This window comes from Sceloporus undulatus, chromosome 9, assembly GCF_019175285.1.
Source record: "Sceloporus undulatus isolate JIND9_A2432 ecotype Alabama chromosome 9, SceUnd_v1.1, whole genome shotgun sequence".
NCBI classification, from domain to species: Eukaryota; Metazoa; Chordata; class Lepidosauria; order Squamata; family Phrynosomatidae; genus Sceloporus; species Sceloporus undulatus.
In genome coordinates this window covers 27098659-27112547 of record NC_056530.1, presented here as the reverse complement: position 1 = coordinate 27112547, position 13889 = coordinate 27098659, and the positions used below count along the sequence as shown (strand labels likewise).

The window sequence follows — 13889 nt, the reverse complement described above, 5'->3', positions numbered from 1 at the left end:
TATATTTTACACACACACACACACATTTATACAGTATAATTTATGTATATAAACATAAAATACAGAAGCTGTCATAAAAATGCATGCTCCTCTTTCTATTTCCCACCAGTTTGCAAGGAGGAGCCCTGCCTTGGCTTCCCCTCCATCCATCCCTTCCTCCCTTTCCCCTTTCCATTGAATCCAATGGTCCTTAGATTTTGTCTGGGGGGGGGGGGGAGAGTGACAGCAAAGGAGGAAAGCAGGCGGAGGAGGGCAGAGGAGGAGGAAGAAGAAGAGGAGGAGGAGGAGGAGCCTTCTCTGCTGCTGTTTGCGCTCGCCTTGCAAGCCCTCCATCCTTCCCTGCATCCCTGCATCCTCTCCATCCTTTTCCAGCCTCCTTAGGCGACAAGGGCTGGACCAAGCCATCCTCCATCCTTCCTCCTCCATCCTCCCCTCCTCCTCCTCCTCCTCCTTCCTCTCCTATTGTCTCTGGAGCCGCCTTTGCAGCCTGGGAGTGAGGCCACTGCCTCATCCTCATCCTCTTCCTCCTCCAAAAGCCTTGGACCACACAGGTACCCTTTGCAGTGGGTGGGGTTCCTGGGCATCTGGGTGGGCATTTTGCTGGGCAGAGAAAAGGATGGAAAGGGGGGGGGATCAAGAGCCTACTGTTAACTGGGGTTCAAGGTGGAATTGGGGGGGTCTCTTGCCCATTGGGGTGGATACCAAAAAGGGTGCCCTTTTGCATGGAAGGGAATTATTTCCATATATTATATATATATGGAGACTGCAGTGGCACAGCCTGCTGTCTGAAAGGAGGAGAAAATTGGTGTGTGTGTAGTGGTGTAGTATATTGAGATATATTATATATATTTCTATATATATCTGTATATATTAAAATGTCATCTTGCAGGATGGAAGGGGGTGCCATGCCATGCCAAGGGTGGGGGGCGTGGAAGGCGACTTGAGGACATTTTTGAGTGCCTTTTGGGGGGGGCACAAGAGGTTTCCTATTCTCTCTCAGTCCCCCCATATCTTTTTAAACACACCCACCCCCCATTTTTTAAAAACACCACAACAGCAACAACAACCTTTCCCCATCCTGGCTTTGTCCATGCCAGCCCAAGGCATAGGGCATCGTCGTGCCACCCTTGCCCGCCTTTTTGCATTCTGACAGCTGAATACAGTAATCCTTGTTTATTCCAATGTTTGTGATAGTTGTTGTTGATGTGGATGAAAAGGAAGAGGAAGAAGAGGCAAGGCAGCCTTTTCCCCCTTTCCTTTCCTCCTAATACCCATATATAAATATGGTGTGGGTTTGCCAAGCCGAAGAGGGGTGCCAACGCAACCCCCAGATCCTAAGACTGGCAGAGGCTTGGGGTTCTTCCTATCCTTTCCCATTTTAAGACTCACATTTGGGAAGATCCAAGCCAACCTTTGCAGCAAACCTTTATATCTCTCTATCTCTCTGTATGTATATATTGGAGGGGAGCAGCCCTGGCAGAGAGCAAATCCTGCACCGCCTGCTTGCATCTCCCTCTCCATTATTTACTATGAGCTTCCCCTTGCTCTGCCTTTTTGCCAGAGAGAGCCTTCCTTATGGAGTATCTATATTTATGGCACAAATAACAACCCCTTTTCTTGAAGCCAAAGGTTGCAGATGGTGATTTACTTATATTTGGGGTTTTAACTTAGCTGATACAAAAAGGGAAGACCTCTCTGTAGTCTCTTGCTATATAGTCTGCTTTGCGCCTGCAAGGTGACAAACCTTGGCTTTCCCCTTCTTGACACTGTGATGTGTGTCTGTGTGTGTCAAAGAGAGAGAGCATTGCTACACAAGTGTGCAGCGTTGTGTGATGTGTTTGTGTGCAAGGGACGACCCCCCCATAAAATCCGAACCGAAATTGCTTCCCTTTGTCATCTTGCATTTGAGCCCAAAAGCCAAACCTTGCTAAGATGGGTTTGAAATGTCTATTACATGTATTTTCTTATCTTCTCCATCCTCGCCCCAACCTTTCTCTTCACCCTGCCAGCTTTGCAGGGGTGGCATTCTTTGCCATCGGTGGGTGGCAAGGCTGGCGGTGCCTTTTTTGGGTGGGCAAAGGTGTCAAAAGGCAGATCCGTGGACGAAGACCCCCCCCCAAGATATATAAAGGACCCCCTACTAAAAAGGCTCAGACCTTTCCTTTGCAATGTGATGCTGCCTTCTTTGCTTAGAAATGAGGTTTTCGGAAAGGAAAAGGAGGTGAAACATTGGAGATTTGCAAAAGAAATGGTGCATGGCCAGACACAGCAATAGGAACCATGCAAGTAGGACTGTTTCCTAGCTGGTTGTGTTGCAGGCAATTGTGGGTGCTACACAAACAGCCTTGTGTGTGTGTCCCCAACCCCACTGGATTCTTTGGTGACCATATAATAATGTCCCTATTGTAAGAGGACATTCCCCCCCCCCCCCGAAAAAAGAGATCCATTCATGTGTATTATGTGTCTATGTGTATTATGTGTGCGGCTGCATGACTCTGTTTGCGATTCGGTTCTCTTTGCAAAGGGCCTTTTCCTTCAGGATCCAAAAAGGGAGGACAAATAAACGAAACGCTCCATCCTTCCTCTTTGCAAATGGATTAAAAACGGTGCCATGGGAAGATCTGGTGCCTTCCAATATTGGAAGCCCAAAAGGTGCCAATTTGATTTCTTGTTCGGAGGAAGGGGCCGAAGGGGGATGTTGTCTTCTTTGGGAGTCTAAGAGAAGAAAGAGGGGATAATAATAATAATGATGATAATAATAATAATAATTAATAATGATGATGATGATGATTCTGAGGCTGCACCAGCCAAAGTCCAAGGAAGGAAGGAAGGATGGTGGTGGCAGCCTTGGAGGCGAAGGAAGAAGGAGAGAGAGCATGACAAATATGTTTTCAAAGGCAGCGCAGGAAGGAAAAATGACAGCGGCAGGTATTTAGAGAGGCTCAGGTGGAAGGAGCACACCTGATGCTGCAGCGGCACTGGTTTGGCTCCAGGGATTGCCACCAAGCTGGCACACACCTTGATTTCTGGACCTCTGGCTCGTGTGGGGATGCCCCATGGAGGCTTTCGGGGCCGGATGCGCCACTAGTAGGGCCTGTGGGGGTTGCCACATCTCAAGGCCTAGGCCCAGAGTCTCCCATTTTAAGGAGATGAGGGTACAAAGTACCCAGGTTTGGTCAACCTAGCGCCAAGCATGAGCAGTGGCCTCCGACTCTTTGCAAGGCTGAAGAGATCGAAGACTTTCATGGCCGGCATCCATAGATTTCTATGGGTTTTGGGGGCTCTGTCGCCATGTTCTAGAAGAGTTTATTCCTGACGCTTCGCTAGCATCTGTGGCTGGCATCTTCAGAGGAGGCTGGCATGGAAGAGAGTGGGTATATATATATGTGACTCTAGGTTGGGAGGGGTGATTTCCATGTTAATCTGTGTATGCCCCACTCTCTTCCATGCCAGCGTTCTCTGAAGGTGCCAAAGCCACAGATGCTGGCGAAACGTCAGCAATAAACTCTTCCAGAACAAGGCCACAGAGGCCGAAAAACCCACCCAAAAAACCCTATGCTTTAAGAGATCCATTGTAAGGACTTTCCAAGGGGGTCTGTGCATGTTTTGAGTGATGCTGCCAGGACTCATCCTCCACTCTGCTCTTGCTAGAAGCAAGCAGGTGGCATTCAGTGCTCCTGATCCCGTCTTTTTAAGTTGGGAGAAGGAACAACCCCATTATTATTATTATTATTATTATTATTATTTTATTTCTCATTTACTTACATCCTGCCTTTCTCCAGGTATAGGGGATGCAAGGTGCCGTATTTTGCTTTAGGTAGGACTGCTGTCTAGGAAAATGCACTCTCTGTGCATGCGCATGAGTTTGAATGAGAAACCATGAGACCCAGGTGCGGTCACTTAGCATCAAGTACCAACCCAAATCTGGTTGGTACTTAATGCTAAGTGACCGCACCTGGGTCCATCCCTAGGCCTGAGGTTTTGCACCTGGAAGTCCTACTGTATGGGTTAACCCTGAAGCGGCAACTCCGGTGCAACCCCTAGACCTGGAGTAAAGTGAGAGTAGGCGTTCTCTCTCTTTCAGCTTTGGGTTCTCCCTACATACCGGTAAGTTATGGGGAAAGCAAGGTGTGTTTTCCCCTTTGGAACCATCCCTTGTAACCATCCCTTGTAAAAGGGAGCAGGTTGCAGTCTGGATTTGTTGTTGTTGTTGTTGTGCGGCTTCGAGTTGTTTCCGACTTATGGTCACCCTAAGGCAGTGATGTCCAAACTCTGGCCCTCCGGGTGTTTTGGACTTCAGCTCCCAGAAGCCTCAGCCACCTTGGCCAATGGTTTGGGATTCTGGGAGCCGAAGTCCAAAACACCCGGAGGGCCAGAGTTTGGACATCACGCTCCTAAGGGTTTCATGGCAAATTTCTTCAAGAGAGTTTTTTGCCATGGCTGTCCTCTGAGGCTGACAGAGCATGACTTGCCCAGGGTCATCCGGTGGGTTTACATGGGATTCGAACCCTGGTCTCCAATGCAAAGAAGTGACTGCAATGCTAGAAATGTGGGCATTGGAGAAAAATGTCATGGGCAAGGTGCAAAATGTTTATGCTTATGTTTATTTCGCAATGCTCTCTCCATTGCGCCCCTTCAATGCCACTTTGGGGGAGAATCTGTTGAGCGTGGCCAAGGTCCTGAGCTCAGATCCTGGCATGGATCTGTTGAGATTGAGTCAAAGCCTGCTCTCTGCTGCCAGTCAATGCAGAGTAGGCCAAGGATGGAGATACCTTGGTGGATATGGCTGCGTATCTGGAGTTCTCCTTATGGTCCTCTCCATGACATCACCGTTCGGGGGTTCCCCACCTTCCGCATGAGGTCTGTTTGCTGCAATTGGAAAGGCTGAGATGCTTCAGTCAGTGATTTGGAAGGTGGTAAAGTTGGTGTGATCTTCTGAGGGGTTGTTGTTGTTGTTGTTGTTGTTGTTGTTGTGTGCCTTCGAGTCATTCCCGACTTATGGCGACCCTAAGGAGAACCTATCCTGGGGTTTTCTTGGCATGTTTCTTCAGAAGGGGTTTGCCCTTGCCATCCTCTGAGGCCGAGAGACTGCGACTTGACCAAGCTTGTGGGTTTCCATGGCCGAGCCGGGATTCGAACCCTGGTCTTTGGAGTCGTAGTCCAATGCTCAGACTACTATCCCACAGCTGGGCATTAGGGTTAGGCCAAAAATGCCTGCCAGATGCCCAGAGGTTGCCAATCCTGATGTAGCTGGTGATCGAGGGTCACCTTCCCTATGGCAGATGGAGGCTTTGAAGGCTGCTTCCACATTGCAGAATTAACCCAGTTTAACTGTCATGGCTCCATCCTACATGGAATCCTGGGAACTTTCGTTTGTTGAAGCACCGGAGGGATATAAATAATAATGATAATGGTAATAAGTGTGAAACCTGGGAGATCTGCAGTCATTCTGCTTTAATGCTCACTTTTTGTACGCTTTTAATTGTATCAATCTTTTAAATGTTAAACTGCTTTGAGTCCCAGTTTTGGGGGAAAGTGGGATATAACTGATGATGATGATGATGATGATGATGATGATGATGTGTGAAAGCTGGGAGATCTGCATTCATTCTACACTCATCCCTCCATATTTGTGGCTTTGATATTGTGGCTTTGATTATTCATGGATTTGATTAATATGTTCTCTCTAGGAATCTCTAGGTCCTCCAGTGCAACTCTATGGTTAATGTTAAAAGTGGCACTGAAAGACCTAGAGATTCCTAGAGAGGACACTCTACTAGGCCTTTGTAGCTCCTCCAGCGAAACTCTATGGTCAGCTTTAACTAAAGGTGGCATTGAAAGACCTAGAGATTCCTAGAGAGGACACTCTACTAGGCCTTTGTAGCTCCTCCAGTGAAACTCTATGGTCATCTTTAACTAAAAGTGGCACTGAAAGACCTAGAGATTCCTAGAGAGGACACTCTACTAGGCCTTTCTAGCTCCTCCAGTGAAACTCTATGGTCAGCTTTAACTAAAAGTGGCACTGAAAGACCTAGAGATTACTAGAGAGGACACTCTACTAGGCCTTTGTAGTTCCTCCAGTGAAACTCTATGGTCAGTACCTGTCAGACATTGACCACAGAGTTGCGCTGGAGGACTTAGAGATTCCTAGAGAGGCGTCCTCTCAGGTAAAAACATGGCGTTGTTGTTATTTGCGGTTTTCCCATATTCATGGGGGTCTTGTGCCCCTAACCCTAGCGAATATGGAGGGACAAGTGTAGTTTAATGCTCGCTTTTTGTACACTTTTAATTGCATAGTTCTTTTCAATTGCATAGTGCTTTGAGGCCCAATTTTTGGGGGAAAGTATGATATGGAAACCCATTGGGTGACCCTTGCGCAAGTCACACTCTCTCAGCCTCAGAGGATGACTGTGGCAAACCTCCTCTGAACCAACCTTGCCAAGAAGACCCCATAAACAGTTTCACCAGAAGCCAGAAATGACTTGAAGAAGGCACACAACAACAACAACAACAACAACAGCAATGGTCACACACCTAGAAGCAAAAGCAACTCCTTCCTCTCTTCCGCAGTTTGGAAGATGGACTGAAATGATGCGAAGGAGGAAGAGGGGAACCCTTAGGCTCTGTCTTGCCAGCTTCTTCTGTTGTTATCTCTGATCAGCCATCAAAGATAAGAAGCAAGAAGGCTATTTAAAAACTTGGAAGATGTTGCGTGGCATTAAGCTCTGCGTTCGGCCCAATTTATTACCACTGCGTGGAACTGAACAGTCCTGGGAAATGGTGGCAACTCCATGGCTGCAAATCCCAGAATGCTATAATGTTGAGCCATGGCTGAATTAAGTCCTCAGTGTGGATCCAGCCCAGGTCAGCGGGACGGTGAATCCATTCCGGGTTTAGTCCAAGCTTTCAAGGTTGCGTTTTAGTTGTGCGTTCCTCCATAGCAGAGGAATTGGACCGGATGCCCCTTGGCATCCCATCCGACTCCATGGTTCTATGCCAGTGATGCCCAAACTTTGGTCATCTAAGTATTTTGGACTCCAGCTCCCAGCATCCCCAGCCAGCTTGGTCAATGGTCAGGGATTCTGGGAAAGAGGAAAGCGTTTTTGGAGCGAAGGGCAACGGAAGAGCATTAAATGGGCAAGGCTGGCTCAGCATGGATGCAACTCCTGGCCAGGCTTTTCCCTGCCCTCGTGCCATCGGAATTAGCACATCACGGTTCATATCACGCCAGTCTATGCCAGACAGCTGTCACGCTTGCGTCTGTCAAAAGAGAGGAAGGCTTTTTCGGAGTTCCACCTGAAGCACCGATATGTTGCAGGCCAGCTTTGGGAATTTGCACCGATCCTGCCTTTCAGCCCCTGCAAGGAGGCATTTTTCTAATACATATATGCGCATATATGTGCGCGCCTTAGGGCCATTGTTATCGGTTTTTCGAATCCTCGGGAAGGAATGGTGTCCCGACACGGAAGAATTGCCAGCCGACTCTGAGAGTTTCCGTCCCTCCATTGAAGCCAAGAAGGCCAGAAATGGTTCCACCATAATAAGCAATGGCATCCCGAGGTTCTTTACACAATAAATAGAGCATTTTGAGCCACATTGTATTTGGCTCATAACTGTATTTCAGCAAAAGTCAGTTTTGTTTTGCAAAGCGATTGTGCCCTGTCTGTCTGTCTGTCTGTCTGTCTATCTATCTGTCTATCATCCATTCACCATCATATCATGCCATGCCATGCCATGCTATGTCACACCATACCAGACCATAATTCTCATGGAGGAGAAAACTTCTGAATTTTTTAAAATTATGTTTTCTTCTATATGGGAAGAAAACAAACCCAGATTTGCATGAGAGGGGTGTCTGCGGCCGCGTCTGCACTGTAGGAATAATCCAGTTTGAAACCGCTTTAACTGCCATGGCTGAATGCGATGGATTTCTGGGAAAGGTCATTTTGCGATGCGTTTATTGGTCCCTCTCTGTCGGAGGGCTCTGCTGCCACAACAAATTCCACAGCATTGAGCCATGGCAGCTAAATCGGTGTCAAACTGGATTATTTCTGCAGCCTACATCAGTGTGTCTACACTGTAGAAATGATGCAGTTTGATGCCACTTTAAATGCTGCAGCTTCATCCTGTTTTTTTAATATTAAATCGCATTGAGTCCCAGTTTTGGGGAAAGGGCAGGATATAAATATACCATCATCATCATCATCATCATCATCATCATCCACCTCCATCCTGAATAATCCTGGGATTTGTAGATTTAGGCCTGGTGCCTCCCCAAAACGACAAATCCCAGGATTGTGTAAGATGGAGCCACGGCAGTTAAAGTGGTGCCAAACCGCACTATTCCGATGCACCTTGAGTGAAGGGCCTCTTGTCGCGCATATGCATACATTGACGTATATAGTGTTCCTGCTGTATAGTTCGCAGAGGGCCTCTCTGGAATATTTCGTCGGCGGAGGCGTTATCGCTCTTGAGAATTCGCTCCTTATCGTGCCTTTGCAATGTCCGTACCGGAGTTCGGCTCCACTCCAGATTGGCTCTGGGTGTGTTTGCTTGCTGTTTCCAAGTATTTGAAGATTGAAATCACAAAATGGCCTTCCCCCTTTGCAACCCTCCTGGCCTTCTTTCCCTCCACCTTTTCCAATCGCAGAAACACAAAACCAGGGCCGTAGCAAATGGCGATATTGGAGATTTTCTGTGCCGTTTCGCGTCTTTTTTGGCGGGGTTCGCGAGCGGTTCAAAGCATCATCCGGAGATAAATTTTACATGAATAATTCCTCTCCCCGCAGCAAAGAAAATACACGAAAAATAAGTCGCCAGGCTATAATTCATTTATTTCTCTTTCCCTCCCCGAAATGGGATTTGCAATCCTGAGTGTTCGGCTGTCGGTTTTGTGTGTATGTGTATATATTCATTGCAAAGATGGGATTTGAACCTGATCTTGCAAACAGGTTTAAAAAACTGATCTCGTCACCAGAAAGGCGCGCCGGGTTGCGCCGCGGCCGTTTTGCCTCACATGCACCGAGATTACATTTTTATTTTCTGGGCGGGGAAAGGGGGTCTGGCAAATCTATCCACCGCGCAATCCTCTTTGTTCGTCTCATAATGTGAAAATCACAACTCGCCTTGGTTTTATAATCTTCTGGCTCAGCTCTCCTTGGGGAGAACCTTGTTGAGAATCTGCCAGGGCTGTTCCTATTTTACAGAAGGGTAAACTGAGGCTGGCAAGGAGTGTTGGCTGCTTCGATCCTGGTTCTTCCGTGCCTGAGTTTGTTAGTGTTTCTGATGGACGGTGGTCCGAAACACACCGCGGAAATAATCCACTTATGAGACCGCTTGGACTGCCCTGGCTCAGTGCTAGGGAGACATTGAGCCTTATCTGTCCAAGAGCTCTGGTGCCATAATAAACTACAATTCCCAGCATTCTCTAGTAATGAGCCAGGGCACTTAAAGCGGTCTCAAACTGGGTTGTTTCTGCAGTGTGCTTGGGACCCGTGATGCATTTGAATGCAAGGGATGATAATGCTATTAGAGCGAGCATGGTGTATCAGTTTGAGCCTTGGGCTATGACTCCAGAGACCAGCGTTCGAATCCCCACTCAGCCATGGAAACCCATTGGGTGACCTTTGCCAAGTCACACTCTCTCAACCTCAGAGGATGGCAATCGCAACCCCCCCCCCGACGAAAAAACCCTACAATAGGTTTACCTTTTAGGGTCACCGTAAGTTGGAAACAACAAGCACACGCAATTTTGTGAGAGCCTGCATGGTTTGAGCTTCGGACTATGACTCTGGAGACCAGGGTTTGAATCCTTGCATGGCCATGGATTGTGTCACGACAAATTGTTGTTGTGTATCTCCAAGTTTCAGATGTATGGCGACCCTAAGGCGAATCAATCCTGGGGTTTTCTTGGCAAGGTTTGTTCAGAGGGGGTCCGCTGTTGCCATCCTTTGAGGCTGAGAGAGTGTGACTTGCAGCAACATAAAGGCTAAGGCATGCTTGGATAGAGGTTTGGAGGTCGAATACCTGTTTTCTTTTCTCCGCCGAGAGTCCGACTTCACCTTAGATGGAAACGCTCCTTCGCAAGAGTGTTTGCGTTTCTAATTAAAAAGCCAAAAGGTTGTGTTTCAGCCGAACGGAGATCTTTGTTTAAAGCTCGGCGTGCTTTTCAAGGAGGACCGACGCGGTTGAAAATAGGCAGAGTCAAAAGTGCGCGCTCCCTATTAAACTATGCATAGGCTTGCAGCCACAGGGATGGTGATAAGTGCCATTTTCATGCAACGTTGGCCTTCTTCTGCATGCGCCATCCCCATGTTCTACGTTTCCCATTTGCTGGCATGGACAGTGGGATTTGTAGTCTCCGAAAAGCATCATGGCGGAAGAGGTTTTGCTATGCTGCTTGTTCCTTGGGAATGTGCACCTATGTTGAGATCTATTTTTCCTATTGTTTGGCCACCTTGAGTCCTTGTACTGGGAGTAAAGTGTGATTAAAGGAGATATTAACATATACGTAAAGCAGGATTAGTGTCATGGGAAGAAATCGTGGAAACTGGAGGAAAGGAACCCGAACTATTTAGTATACGCAGATGATATCATGCTACTCTCAGAAAACAGCAAAGGCTTGGAACGATTGCAGAAGAAAGTCAAGGAAGAAGGTGCAAAAGAGGATTTGGAGATGAACACGAAGACCACAAGAAAGATGACCAAGATTACTGACATTGCTTTGAAGCAGACAATGAAGACTATTGTAGTTCTCGCTTTTTCATATCTTAGACCAGGGGATGTGTATGTATGCCTTCAATTTGTCTGCCAGCGTATGGCAATGCCATGAAGTTCATACATGCGGGCAAGGCATCCTCAGAGGTGGTTTTGCCAGATCCTTCCTCTGAAATTGAGCCGATAGACCTAGTTTTCATCGGCGGTCTCCCATCCAAGTACTGACCCTGCTTAGCTTCCAAGATCAGATGGGATCTGATGCCTTCAGGATATTTCAGTCTTCCTATGGAAGAAGTCAGAGGTTTCCATCCCATGCAAAATGACCATGGGTTTGCCAGTCCCTCCGAAATAGCGCCTACAGAACCCGGTATTTGTTGGTGATCTCCCATCCAAGTACTGACTATAGCTGCCCCTGCTTAACTTCAAAGATCAGATGGGATCGGCTGCCTGGAGGGTATTTAAATCCGCTTACGGAAGCTGCAAAATGTTTCCATCGCATGCAGAGTGACCATGATTTTCCCGGTCCCTTCCTCCGAAAATAGAGCTTAGAGCACCAGGTATTTCTTGGCGGTCTCCCATCCAGAGGATCGGGGAAGATCAATTAGAATCTACTCATAGATCTCTGATTTGCAGTAGATCAGCAAGGATTTCTGGCTCGCAAGGTTTAAATACAGCTGCTGTGTTTGAAAGCCTCTCCGTTTCCTCCCCGGGAAACCCAATGTACATTTACTCAGAAGTATGTCCCGCTGTGTCCACTCGGCCAAAATCCAAAAGTGCATATAGGCTGCCTCTAAAACCAGTCATTCGTCCGAAACCGGAGACGTCTGGAGAGAAATCTGAAACCGTGGTAGCATTGTGGGTTCTGCGAATCTGCTCCAGGTTTTAATCCAAACTTGGAAGGAGATATTGGAAATACTGAACCCAATAGGTCCAGCAATGCTTAAAATGGGGACCAAAGTCTGGAGCAGAGTGTTGTGGTCATCTTTGCTGGAAGTATTTAAGCAGAGGATGGGAATCTTATTTTGGCAGTGGGTTGAGCTAGATGACCATTGAAGTTAGATGACCGCTGAAACTGGATGACCACTTCAACCCTCTGCTTCCATTATTTCTTCCCGTCTTTCAAAGCAGAGTCCTGGAACTGAAAACAGGTTGCGCAGCTGAGTCAGAGGCAGCATCGCAGATCCATATTCGCCCAGTGGCTAACTTTTAATGAGGCCGATGTTGGGTTTGAAGCCGGCTTGGATCCCAAAGAGGTGTGGAAATGGACATGCCCAGAGGAATGCCTTACCCGCCGGCTTACACATTTCTGGCGCGAACCCTGGCGTGGAAGGCGCGAGGCGAAAACCTGAGTCGGATTGAATCCTGCTCCAAAAAGTCTGTTGGGGCCAAAATCTATACATTCTGCAATGGTTTGAAGAGAGTGCTAAGTAGCTAAGGATTGTGTGCCCCTTTCATTTACTTTGTGAAATACAGAGCCGTGAAAAGGGTCTTTCCGTAACCGGGAAATGTTGCATTTGCAAAAATTAGACTGAATCTCGATGTTAGAACTAGGGGGGCACTAGGCATCCCTGACTTTGGGGGCTAAGGAAGACTAGAAACTCCATATAAACCCCTCCAATACTGGTGCTGGCCTTTGAGATTTGTGCCGCCGTGCGAACTCGAAACTTCCCTCTCCCTCTCTTTTCCCTCTCTTTTAATTAAAAGGGAATTTTTATGTGTGTCCTTAATGGGCTCAAGTGCTTTTAATCCCCATTTGAGTTTGGCAGAAGGGATAATTAACTGTTTTGAACTGAAATTTACGGATCTCGAAAGTGCCTACTTTGTCGGTCGGGTTGGACGCAAGCGGAGATGGTGGTGCCAGGCTGGTATGGGCAGAGAGGGGCGAAAGTCCCTTTCTGCAAGTCCCTCATGTCCGGTCTCTTCTCCAAAACGTTTCCGAGGCTGCGTCATTTGTTCGGCCTCCAGTTTCTGCCCAGTTTCTCGTCTCCAAAACCTGAAAACCTTCTGGCTTGGTCCACGTGTGCCTGCTGGTCTCTGCCATTGGGCATTCTTGACAGTAAGAACTGTTCGACGGTGGAAGACGTTGCCTTGGAGAGTGATGGAGTCTCCTTCTTCGGAGGTCTTCAAACAGAGGCTGGATGGCCATCTGTCAATGGGGATGCTTTGATTGAGAGTTCCTGCATGGCAGAAGGGGGTTGACCTGGATGACCCTTGTGGTCTCTTCCAACTCTTTGGTTCCATGATGTTCTGCAACCAGGAGTAGAGAACTGATATACTTTTTGAAGTGTTTGGAGGGGTCCTGCGAAAGGGAGCATTGTATACAGTTGCCTAGAGGCTCCCAAAAACCTGACTTCCCAGCTGGGAGACGCACACTTTAAATGCGCTCTGCCATGCGCTCTCTTTGTACGCAGGGTGCCTCTTCCACTCATTCTGCTGGAAGCAAACTTTCAGCTTACCTCTGGACTTTACCTGGTTAATGCGAGCGCTTGATTGATGACCCTTGGACTGTCGACTGGCTCGGCTCCCTCTCCGATTCTGTTCTAATCTCTGGCTTCTGACCCTGGACCGCTGGATGTGGGATGCCTCTTGCGGCTGAAGCATCTGAACTTTGGGCATTTTGAATCCTAGTCCGGCGGTGAGAGCCAGAGACAAGGTGGTGGTGGGAGGTCAAGGTTTATTTATGTAATTTTCAATATAAGCCTTGCCTTTCCGCCAACATGACAGCTACCAATAGGAAAGCACAAATTAAGAGTGAGAGAGAGTGGTCCAAGGTTACGCTGTGATTTTTAGGACTAGCTCTTGGATTTCCCAAAACTCAGTCCAAATCCACACCAGGTTATGTGCGTGCAAAAGTACCCAACTTTTCATATTTAGTACTGTATCATAGAATCAGAGTTGGAAGAGACCACAAGGGCCATCCAGTCCAACCCCATTCTGCCATGCAGGAACTCTCAATCAAGGCATCCCCATCCCCGCATCCCCCACCATCTTGGTGCTTCTTTCTCTTATTCCTTTTCTTCCTCTCTGGTCTCTCTTCCCCTCCATCCCAGCGCTCTCTCACTGTTCCTTCTGCTTCTCTGCCCTTATCAGGCAACTGGACTGTTTTTGTTTTAACAATAATGGGAAGCGTTCAGGAGTCCTGCAAAGGGAGACAGTACATACAATTGCCTAAA

The 13889-nt window shown here is 47.6% G+C and overlaps 1 protein-coding gene across 18 annotated transcripts in view; it reads left to right on the top strand.

Annotated features, from left to right (window-relative positions):
- Positions 1 to 293: 293 nt before the first annotated feature.
- Positions 294 to 13889, top strand: part of NRXN2 (neurexin 2) — a 286100-nt gene continuing 272504 nt past the window's right edge. For all 18 annotated transcript variants that reach the window (XM_042439705.1, XM_042439702.1, XM_042439704.1 and 15 more), the window contains exon 1: positions 294 to 551. The gene's annotated coding sequence lies outside the window, so the exon portion shown is untranslated. The remainder of the gene's footprint in view (positions 552 to 13889) is intronic.